This window comes from Pistacia vera, unplaced genomic scaffold (assembly GCF_008641045.1).
Source record: "Pistacia vera cultivar Batoury unplaced genomic scaffold, PisVer_v2 Contig40, whole genome shotgun sequence".
Taxonomy (NCBI): domain Eukaryota; kingdom Viridiplantae; phylum Streptophyta; class Magnoliopsida; order Sapindales; family Anacardiaceae; genus Pistacia; species Pistacia vera.
This window is the reverse complement of record NW_022196224.1, coordinates 2,678,049-2,690,585: the sequence shown is the minus strand read 5'-3', so window position 1 is coordinate 2,690,585 and position 12,537 is coordinate 2,678,049.

Genomic DNA, 12,537 nt, shown 5'->3' with positions numbered 1-12,537 from the left:
TGATTTATTAGCTTGAGAATTTTCTTGAATAGCTTTATTAACAAACACTTTAGCAACTCCAAAACTCATATGTCTTTCTTGTTGCAAAACTAAAGAAAAAACTTTGTTGATTGGAGGAAGTGGATCCATGAGCATGATTTGAGTTCTGACAACAGCAAATTGATCACTAAGACCTTTAAGAAACTGAATGATATAATTACTATTCTGATACTTCTTGAAAGTTGTCAATACCCCACAAGAACAAGGTATTGCACAGGTACATGTAGGAAGTGGCCTTAAGTTTCTCAACTCATCCCAAAGAATTTTTAATTCGGTAAAGTAATTAGTAACACTTCGATCCCTTTGTTTAAAACCATAAATCTCTTCTTGTAAATCTGAAATTCTAAAAATATCTCATCCCATACATCATAAGCTTTATCTATTTATAAGATGCTACTAGTAATGGATAATGAAAGAGAATGAGTAAGCCAAGAAAGTACCATAGTATTGCATCTTTCCCAGACAGAGAACAAAAAATCAGTGGGTGGAGGGGCTTTAATGGAGCCATCAACAAACTTCAACTTATTTTTGGATAGCAATGCCATCTTCATAGCTCATGCCCAGGTATGATAATTGGGACCATCAAGGACGGGAGAAACAAGTACAATAGCAGGATTTTCATTAGGATGAAGGTAATAGGGATTGGAAATGTCTTGTGTTGAATTGGAGGTTAAGGCCGCCATTGATAGAGTGCAGAAAGTAGCAAAAAATTTTTGGAAGGAAAAGATAAGTTTGTGTTTAGAGGAAGCAAAAATGCTCTGATACCATGATGAAATTAACTTAGATATGGAAAAATGATGTTGAATTCATTTTGAATTAAAAAACAGAGTTACAGCAGTGTATGCTTTATATAGAGCAATCCTACAACAAACTTAACAAACATTAACTAACTCAACTAATTAACTAACTTTATAACAAACTAATAACTACTTGAAACTAACTTTTTAACAGCTAACTAACTCAGCTAACTAACTTCTTCTTTATTCTTCAACAAAGATCACACTCCTTGAAGGTGATGACCATATTTTGAACATGTAAGGCTGATAATATTTGTTACAACCTAGTTTTCCATCATTGTTATAAGGGATAACGACATATTCCCACCCAAGGTTTGGCGAAACAACACTTTCCCACACTTCAAGTTTTAAAATGACACTTTCCCACCATTCGTTAGGTTTTGTTATATTTTACATTAATATTTTATTGAAAAAACGAAAATACCCTTAAATATTTGACTTTATAAATTTTTTATTATTTTTTAATTAGCCAAAAAGTCAAATATTAAAAAGTCAAAAAAGAAAAAATAGTTAACCCCACTGAAAAAATTACGAATAATGTTATGAAATTGTTTAAAGTTAAATGATCTTAGTATTTATTTATTTATAATGTCATTAATATCTCATCACTATTATTTAATAATCTATTAAATTTATAATTTTTTCATAATATAATATTTTTATTTTTACTAATTAACATAGAAAATCAATATTCCTAATTAATTAAATAAACAAAGAAAAAAAGGCATCTTTACACTTAAAGTAATAAATAATGGAGTAAAAACTTTAACTTAACTAAATTCAAATTTATAATAAACTAATTAAGAAATAAGCTATTTAAGTGTATTTTTGTCAGTCAAATAGTAACAAAAAACACTAACAGAACTTGAAAAATGGTGGAAAAGTGTCGTTTTGCCAAACCTTGGTAGGACAATGTTGTTCTCCCTTGTTATAATGACATTGATGTGTCTCCGGCCAATGTCCCTTCCCCACTTATGACTTTTGCAGAGCTGAGAAGTGAGATCAAAGTATGTATAGCTTCTTTTTCTATGTCGTTCATCTATGTTATTGTTATTCCCTTTATGTTACTTTTGTTCTGGCTTTTATTGGTGTTTTTTTTCCTATGGTCAGCTTACCTCTCTAATTTTAAAATTACTTCACTGTGGTAATTTGTTGCAAGTGATTCTTTTATGGGACACTTATGATATTGGATTCATGTATGTTGGATAATGTTTCTTCTTCTCTTCTTTATATAACAATATTTTCGATGGTCAGATCTGGCACCGTAGATCTAATCGTTTCCAAACAGATCCATGGTGGATCTTGTCGGAAAGGCTAGATTAGCACACGATCGGTTAGATTTAGCTAATCGTGTATCATTCCGGCGACTTCGGCCACTATCAGACAGTGGTGGCTGACTGCCAACAATAGTTGGATGGGGTGTGTTTTTGTTAATTTATAAATTTTTATTGAAAAAGGTAATTGTTAAATTTTTTGAGTTTAAATAGAATATGATTGGATTTTGAATTGAATAGTCAATATTAAAACAAATATGTATTTTAATGGATTGGATTGGATAGTAGGATATGATAGAGTTTAAAAAGTTAAACAAAGGGGGGCGAGCTTTTGGGTTTGTAATTGTAACTATAGGATTGGCCGAACTAGGTCTTGACTGGGAAATTGTTCGGGGTGTGTGTGTGTTTTGTGTACTTTCATCACTAAAGTGAAAAATGTAAAAGTAAATAAGAATATCATTAAGGGGTCGTTTGGATCGGGGGTATATAAGATAATGAGGGTAATCTTCGTTTATTTTGCAAAATTCATGTGTTTGATTTGCAAATAATAAAATATTAGGCCGAACGATTTGTGCATACCCAAGGTTTGCCGTAACGACAAATTGATACCTAAAAGGTTTGGAAACGACAAACAGGTATCTTCCGTCATGTGTTGTTAGTGATTTTTGTTTGTTAATAGTGAAAAGACTAAAATGCCCTTGAAAGTTTGATATTTTAGTTTTTTTTATAAATTTAAAAATTTCTAAAAAACCCCCTAGGTTTGCTAATTTACTAAACACCCCCATATATAAAAAGTTTGTTAAATGAAAAAAACACCTCCACCACCCGCAGTGCTAGATTCCAGCCACCATCACCGGAATTTGGCCGGAAAATTGCGTTACGACACAAACCCATCGGATCTGTGTCGTAACATGTCGATCTGGCCTTTTCCAGTCAGATCTGTGGCTGATCTGGCCAAAAAAGGCCAGATCTACGGCTAGATCTGGCCGTCGAGGCCGCAAAACTCTATCTGCGGCGTTGACGGCTAGATCTGGCTATAGATTTGGCCTTTTCCGGCCAGATCAGCCACGGATCTGGCCGGAAAAGGCCATATTGACGCATTACGACACAGATCCGACGGGTCTGTATTGTAACACAATTTTTGGCCGGATTCTGGCGGTGATGGCCGGAATCTAGCAGTGCAAGTGGTGGGGGTGTTTTTGTCATTTAACAAACTTTTTATATATAGGGGTGTTTAGTTAAATTAGCAAACCTAGGGGGTTTTTTAGAATTTTTTAAATTTATAAAAAACTAAAATATCAAACTTTCAAGGGTATTTTAGTCTTTTCACTATTAACAAACAGAAATCACTAACAGCACATGACGGAAGGTACCTATTTGTCGTTTCGAAACCTTTTAGGTATCACTTTGTCATTACGGCAAACCTTGGGTATACGCAAGTCGTTTGGCCTAAAATATTATGATAATCTTTTATTGCAAATAATGTTTATTATTGGTAATGTGGAGGGTAATCTTATTATCTTGTTAAGGGGTGTTATTAAAACATTATCAGGGTAATCTGATTTTTCTACCCATTTTGCCCTTAATTAAAAATCATTTTGGACACAATTGCCCTCAAATGTCTACCAAATAACAATTACCCAACCCTTATACATTTGAGAAATTAGCTAAAACACTCCAACCACAAAAAAGTTTAAAAGTTAACAAAATACCCCTAGCTATCCAAGACTACCGCTGGCCGTGACTCACCACCGCCGGCCACCAGCTTTAGTCGTCGTGATGGTGCACCATAGACGAGATCTGGCTGGTCGTCTCCAATAAGGCATTTTCCAACATGGTCCAAAACAGCGAGATCTAGCGTTTCTATGGTCGTTTCATGGCCATAGATCTAATCGTGAAAAGGCCAAATCTTTGGCCATGAAATGGCACGACCGCATATCTGGCCGTGAAATGGCCATAGATCTGGCCATTTTCTCATTTCCGACTTTGCTGGCTATATGGCTAGTCGTGTGCCATTTTGTCAACAACGGCTGGTGGTGGCGGCTAACTGCTAGCAGTGGTTTGGGATAGGTGGAGATGATTTTGTTATAAATTAAAGTTTTATATGACTGTGGTGCTTTAACAAAATTTCAAAACGTAAGGGATTAAAAGAATTATTTAAAAAATACTATTATATTAATTTTTACAATCTTCAAAACATCAATCTAAGGGGGTGTTTGGTTGAGGGTTATGTGGGATTACTGGGGTAATGTCATCTTATATTACCTGATTACCACGTTTGGTTGGCAAAGTAATATAAGATTCCGGTAATCCTCAAATACTAATAGTAGTTACTATTGCTAATATATGAGGTAATCTGATTACTTCCATTTTCTTAGGTTTTCTAAGATTACCAGGGTAATCTTTTTTTTTTACAATTCTATCCCTTATTAATAAAATTATAAGACAATAATACCCTTGTTATTTAAACAATTTACAAAAAAGTTATGGACATCTTTAACCTTACACACAAAAGTTTAAACCCGTTTATACCCTTCAACAAAATTAAAAATTCCCAATTCATTACTATCTGAAATCCCTAAAACCTAACTCCTTTACTCATCATCTACCGAATTAAATCTTTATCTATCAAATTAATTATCCACTTTTTCCATTAAAAATTCCCAGTTCATTACCGTGTGAAATGCCTAAAACCTAACTCATTTACTCATCATCTACCGAATTAAATATTCATCTACCAAATTAATTACCCACTTTTTACACAGTTGAACACAAACCCATTTGCATTTAACTTTGAGCTTCCTTTCATATTCAGATCAAGTGAAGTGCATCTACTGCAAATATCTCGTCTTCACTTCCAGCAAGTCGTCCACTGTTCCTTGAATCTGTGTCGTCGTCTCCCGCCGAATCGAGGTAATCATCCAGTTTTCAACTTCAGATCCGCAACTGTGTTAGTGAAAATGCAGATTGAGCTGTAAATCGTTCGTTTTGGTTGGGTGTATTATTATTTATTTGAGTCGGTCAATGTCAAATCTGTTTATTCCTTCTTCGAAGTGAGCCTTTTCTTATACACACAGTAGTCAACTTCAACCACCTTATTCCTTTTTGTTAAGTAGCTGAAATCTTGATGATGAGCTTTTCAGACGTTATCCCCTTGTTGCACATGTCTGATCTTTATCTTAGCTGCTGAGAATGACCAAGCAGCTGACAGAACCGACGAGTGGTGTGTCATTTCTTTTGGTTGTGAGTATCAGATTCAACCAGGATAATGTGTTCTAGACAGCTTTATGCATCAGCTAACTTATGCTATGTGAGCCTTTTCTTATACACACAGTAGCCAACCTCAACCATCTTAGCATTCATTTTTCTTAAGTAGCTGAAATCTTGATGTATCAGATTCAACGAGGACAAGTTTAGCCTTAGACCATGGCAAAGTTTGACGTTTGTTTTGTGTAATTTACTCTTTCCGAGCACACATTTGCATCTTCAAATTTTGGTCGTGCAGCACTTAGTGTTAAGTGCATCTTTTTTGGCCCTACAAATGGGCAAAGTTTGACGTCTGTTGGTTGTTTTGTGCATGTCGTTGGTTTTGTTTTAGTGTTATTCATTTGAATTAAAGTTTGCATTTCACTTGCACTAGTTAGTCTCAAAGTAGGATTGCATATCTTTTTTGGGTTAACATCTTAAGTTTTCATAATTTTATATCTCCAAAAGGATAGGCTTATTGGTTAGATCTGTTGCTAGAAGGTAATTTAATTTGAGTTTGTGTATGAGGAAAATTGGCGTGCATATATATATATATATATATATATATATTATCCACCTAATCCTGGAAGTTATGCACAAGGTTTAGGTACAATTGTAGCCAAACAAAAACCAAACCCAACTGTAGCAGGGAGTTTGGATTGGATACGAAGTTAATAAACTGCTGCTATACAGAATATAGACCTAAACAAATGAAACCGTGAAAGAAAAATTAATTGCCAAGCTTACAAGAATAAGGTATCTGAATTAACTTCAGAATTTTGAATACTTATATATTCATAGAAAGCTGTGACTTCATGGCCTATTCATAAGAAGAACAGAGGCTTGATGTTTGTGTAGGAAACTGTAGTAAATTCTCGGGAATTATGTGAGAAGCTTGTTCANACATATATCAATACATATTGCAATAATAATGATTTACGCGATATAGAATAAAATGCCTTTTATTGATTAATGAACATTATTACAAAGAGTCAATTCTACAATAATTGATTGGCTCTAGGGCATCTACTCTAACACAAACCACTTACAACTACTAATGCCATCAATACCCCTGGTCTGAAAGCACCATTAACATCTCATAGCAGTTGAAGACGATCTTCTTCAATCCCTCAGGTCTTCGTTTCCCAGTACGCAATGATAATTAATTCATCTCAGCATATGCTTGTGAGAATCAAAACATTTCAACAAGATCATTCATTTAATGCGTCTAACAATTTAAAAAAAAAATTTTTAGTTACATTATGGACTTAAAAGAAGCCATTCCAATTTTTTTAGAGGTGGTAAACCGAAAATGAAAAAATGTTGTACGAATAACAATACATATTGTTCTCGAATGATCTCCCAAATTCCATGACTATATGCTACAACACAGAAGAGATCTAAAGGTCAAGCAACCTAGTTATTAGAGTTTATTTTATTGCTCATGCTGATTTTTGGCACAGATCATCGACTAGCAATGGTAAGTGTTAATTCTGTTATGAAATGATAAGATTTCCAGGTTTTCAAAGATATGGAAATTTGGTTATGGTTTCGTAAATGTTAGAAGGTTAAATTCCAATAATTAGGGAAGCTTCTAGGACAAATAAAGTCTATATAAACACTTAAATATATGCTTCAAGATGAATGACTTACAACAGGCATATCCACATAGTAGTTCACATGGTTAAATACAAGTGAATGGGGTTGGAAAGGCAAAACCATTCCTCTTTTAGAGTCAGCAAGGTTAACCATTTTTGATGAACTTCTCATTGCCAAGTTAATACCTACAATTGTTTGTCAAAGTCAACGTATTTAGATAGATATAATATTAATGGACTTTACACAGTACATGAATATGAGATTTTCCTTGGGAGCATGACATAACAATCTGAAAGATAAGTACTATTCCATACATGCCTTGGAACATAACTATTTATATGTTCATCATATCAGCATATTTTTCTATTGAAATCTTAACGAGGTGGACGAAGGCTTGTGGAAAAAAGCTAGAATATGATTCTTGATTGGTACTGGTAAATAACATAATTCTCCAAGATACATACTTCTGCTAAAATTATTAGCCCTACTTAATGCAATTTTCAGTTCATGTTCATGCATTTGATAGACCAGCTTTAATTTTTGTACAAATAAAACTTGACTTTGGTAAACTGAAGGAGAAAAAGTTGGAAGGAATCAGTTGAGAGGCAAACAGATGAGAATGTAAGACAAAGTTCTTACATCATCTAATAGCAAACAATTTGAGTGTAGAAAACTCCTAAAATCTCCAAGCAAGGCTAGCATCTCTATAGGAAAAAAGAAAAATACAGCTAAAAAGTTTATACCTACAGTGTTGGTACATAAATATAATATCTAATTGAAAAACAAATAAATTGCTGGCCATTCTATAATCCACATTTTAACAGGATTAACAAGGTTTGCAAAGAAAAATAGAAAAAAGCAAAAACATAAACCTTTTACTCCATGTTCCTCAGAGGCTTGCTTATTCTTCTTGTCTCCATTATCCTTTATGACAGTTGCTTTCGACTCACCAAAAGCTGAAAACAATTTCCAATACGAGAAGAGATGTTAATTAACCACTGAAACTTGAACTCTGTGCAAGATATCCGGAGATGAAATTAGGTACAATAACTTACGACACAAATAAGTCAATGCGCCAATGAATAAAATGTTGAAGAGAAGAGAAAATCCAAAAAGTGCTACAATGCAAATCCAAAACCAATACTTATCGGTGAAGAAGCCTCTAGCCTTAAGAAATGCTTCCCCAACTGTAGGTACATCAATGCTGGTGTCATTGTTGGGTTGCATGAGATTGTAACTTATAAGATCTTTTTGATGAATTAAGGACAGGAAAACTAGATACACCATAGTTTAGCTAAGTGAAAGTTGCAATGTGAAGAAAAAAAAAGATGATCAAAGCATAATAGAACTTACTGTGTCCCATCTTTTATCAAGAAACTCATTCATAACTAGTGCATTCTGTCCATACATCATAGGAGACATATAGTAGCCCCACGTCATCCATGGCTCAAGGTCATCTTCAAGAAAAAAAGCGAAAGATTTTTAAAATGAATCACTGTTTAAGGAAAAAGTGTCTATAGCAATGAACCTAATTATTTAGTAATATTTACCATCCAATACTAGGCATAATAAATTGGATTATAAACAGGTTTTGCTTAAAAGCTAAATTAAAATGGCAAAAAGGGTTAAATTCTAACTTTTGGAAATAATAAATCATCCAAGCAGAAAAACCATTAGCAAGGTGAAGGTACCCAGCAACTTTGATACAACTTCTGTTCTTCCAAGAGTAGCAATGAATTGAAAGAGTGACAAAGCCATCTGATGTACACCAAGTAATGCCAAGAATTGTCGGAAAAACCTACAGAAGATAAAATTAAAGGATTATTAGCAAAAGAACTCTAGTAGCTGATCTAGTTCTAATTACAGGTATGACAAAAGCCAAAACATGGAAACAATAGTTACAAGATATAGCATCAATAGTTTTTAGCAGGTGATTATTATGGACTGAATGGAACTAGATGAAGTGCTTTACCTCCTAGGAGAGGAGCAAAACGAATTGTGAAGTATGTCAGAACGATCCATATAGCTGACTCCATAAACGATAAAGGGATCCTAAGAATCCATATAGGTAAGGCAAAAGTCCATGCAGGATAGAATAAGTTATCCCTTTGTTTATAGAAGACAGGAAGCTTCATAATAGTCATTGCAAGTTCTGCCATCCCATTAAACCTCACATTAACTAAACTGAAAAACAATGCTCCAAAATACTTAGTTCCACCAAAGAAATTGCCAGGTTCCATTTCTGATCTAAAGAACACGGACATGGCTATTAATGACATAATTGTTATCTGGGTAGTCTTGAATATATAAACAAAAGAATTACGCTTCATTAGTAGCCACTCCCTTGCAAAACATACCTTGAACAATTCCCAATTTGGAATACCATACTTTTCAGTCACCAATGCAGCAGGGTGGGCTTTGGATTTGTCAAAAGGGACCCTAAGATCTAAGTCAATCTGTTGGCCAATGTGGAAAGAATTGAAAACCTAAACAAAATCAGAAATTGAAACAAATCAGTATGGTTGGTTCTTCCTAAATAAATATTGTTCCTGGTCCTTCTTGGAAGTTACTTCTTGCAGAAAGTCAGTAACTCCTTTTCTGTCTAGGCATTTGAAACCCATGTATTAAAAGAATTGAAGCACATTCTTTCGTGGACCTTGATAGACAATTTGACCTTCTGAAAGTAGGACAACTTGGATGTATGCTTTGGTTTACCTTGGGCTCATCTTTTACTTCTACGTTGCCAGACTGGCAATGTAATTTGGCATAGTCTTCACTACATTTTTTATTAGGATATTGAGCACCCAGAGCACAGCAAAGAGTGCTCTTTATAGTCACACACTGAACTGATTTAGACGGCACATGGTTTAGTGTGTGAATCACAGTCTCCAGGGCATAGCCCCAGAATGCTGCAGGTAGATAACCCAAACTCATCATCAAACGAACCATATCAAGTAGCGTTCGATTCCTCCTTTTCAATACACTATTGTGCTGTGGCGTGTAAAGAGGTGTGAGTTGTGATACTATCCCACATTCCTTAGGGTATCCAGCAAACTGCAAGCTCAAGTATTCACCACCTCGGTCCGACCGAAAGGCTTTAATACTCTTTCTAAGCTTATTATGTACTTCATTCCTAAACTCTTTGAACTTGTCAAATGATTCAAATTTATGTCTCATCAAATAAATATAACCATATATACTGAAGTCATCAGTAAATGTGATGAAGTAAGAATACCCTCCTCCTGCCTGAACTGTCATTAGACCACATACATCACTATGGATGATCCCTAACAGTTTTGTAGATCTTTCACTGTTTCCAGTGAAAGGCGACTTGGTCATCTTGCCTAGAAGGCATGACTCGCATACCTCATATGAGTGAAAATCAAATAGGTCCAAGACTCCGTCCCTATGGAGTTTTGCTATGTGAGTTTGATTGACTTGACCCAGCTTAATGTGCCAGAGGAATGTTTGGTTAAGATTGCCAGTCCTGGCTTTCTTAGTTTCAAGATTGAATATCTCTTTATCCATATCTAGAACATATAAACCATTATGTAACCTAGCATTTCCATAATGAATACCATTCAAACGAAAAGACAACAATCCATTAAATATTCCAAAATGATATCTAAAACTGTCCAAAGCGGACAATGAAATAATATTCTTAGAAATGGAAGGTACATAATAACAATCCATAAGTTCTAAGATAAGGCCCGAAGGCAAAGATAACTGATAAACACCTATAGTTAGAGCAGCAACTCTGGCCCCATTCACAACGCGCAGGTCTACCTCCCCTCGGCTAAGCAATCTACTTTGCCGCAGTCCCTGCACATTAGTTCAAATGTGAGATGCACATCCTTTGTCAATGACCCAAGATGTGTTAGGAGATAAGTTTATTTCAATCATGAACATACCTTTAGAAGAAGATGCAGCGACAATATTTTTCTTGTTCATCAAGAAGGCCTTGTAGTGTTTCCTCTAGTGGCTGGGATGGCCACAATGAGGACAAACTCTATTCCTTTCCATGATGTGTCCTCCCATTGGCTCATGAGCTAAACCAACATCAAACTCAGCACCAACTTTGTCCTTGTCATCGCTAGAGTTGGCATCAACTGATGTCAAAGCATTATCCATGTCTCGTTCCATGGCCTCCAATATCCTTAGAAGTTTAGCTAGGGTTTTCTTCTCATTGTTCTCAATAAAGTCTTGAACATGTCGAGAAAAAGTATCTAGAAGGGATTGCAAGATTAGGTCCATCGCTAAACCATCATCAATAGGACATCCCATTACATCCAGTGCTTCAATGTACGCTAACATCTTGAGTACACGAGGCCTTACTCTGGCACCCTTAACCATCTTGCAACTGAATAAATTGCATGACACCTTAAATCTCTCAGTTTGACGGAGATATTAGTAAGTCAATGATCCATACAAGGATTAGATTATACCAGCGATTGGAGGCTCCGTCAGTGGCTCTAAATGTGATTCGCTATTGATTCGAGAATGGAATCGAACTCACATCATCCACATGAAGAAGTACGTCAATGACAAAGAATTAATTTTTCTAGAATTAATTCTTGGTTTTAAGGATTGTGTTTTGGAAGATTGAGCGTAGAGAAGAAGAGAGAAATTTTTCTCTTCAAAGAAAGCTCTCCACAGCTCAAATGATACTTAGGTCAATAATACCTAATTTTGCTTTCTTTAAATAATGGAGCGAATTTCCATTCCACCCCCAAAGTTTGCAACAACCCAACTTTGGTGAAATTGCATATTAGCCCTCATTTAATTATTTAGTTAAATATTAATATAAATATTAATATTAACTCTAATAATTAAATTTATAATTTTGCAAAATTACTCCAATAGAAAAATTGGACATAGGCTACAACCTCAGTAAATTTAATTATATAGCAAAATTACCAATATGCCCATTCGTCTAAAAGAAGAATATACCCTTCAAAAATTTACCGTCTTTAAACTGTCTTCTAAGTGTGTGACCCATAGGCTTCTTATCATATCGGCAGTGATTATTATCGTGATTGACACCAATCAATCGTCTCAATACATACAGACCAAGATTGGCCCCTAGTAGGGCATTGTGGCCACCCGATAGATTCAGATTTAGCAAAACAACTACTCATCAATGATATGGTTACCATGCAATCAAATCCTTTCATCATTTGTTATCTCATTGAGGCTGAGGTACAAAAATAGTGTCAACCTTAGTTATTCTTGTTGTCTTTGCATTCAATTACTGGACCAATGATCGGAATAATAAATTGGATTGAGCAACAACTCAATCCCATTGTGGCCACAACTTTAGTGTCATTGTCATTCACTGAATTGCGTCATGAGATAACTTCTCCCATACTTGGGAGTGATGAATCCTTTGTCGATCCACCATAGTCTTGATACACTCCTCAATGTAGCCAATCACTATCGTATTGATAGCTCTAAATAGAACTACATTGGGCTAGTGTCAAACTACACCAATCGGTGCACAAGGCACTCTGGTGATCTCAAGTCTAAGGATCACATGCACTACCATTCGTTAGAGGATTTATTCCATAGACATTGGGGTTATC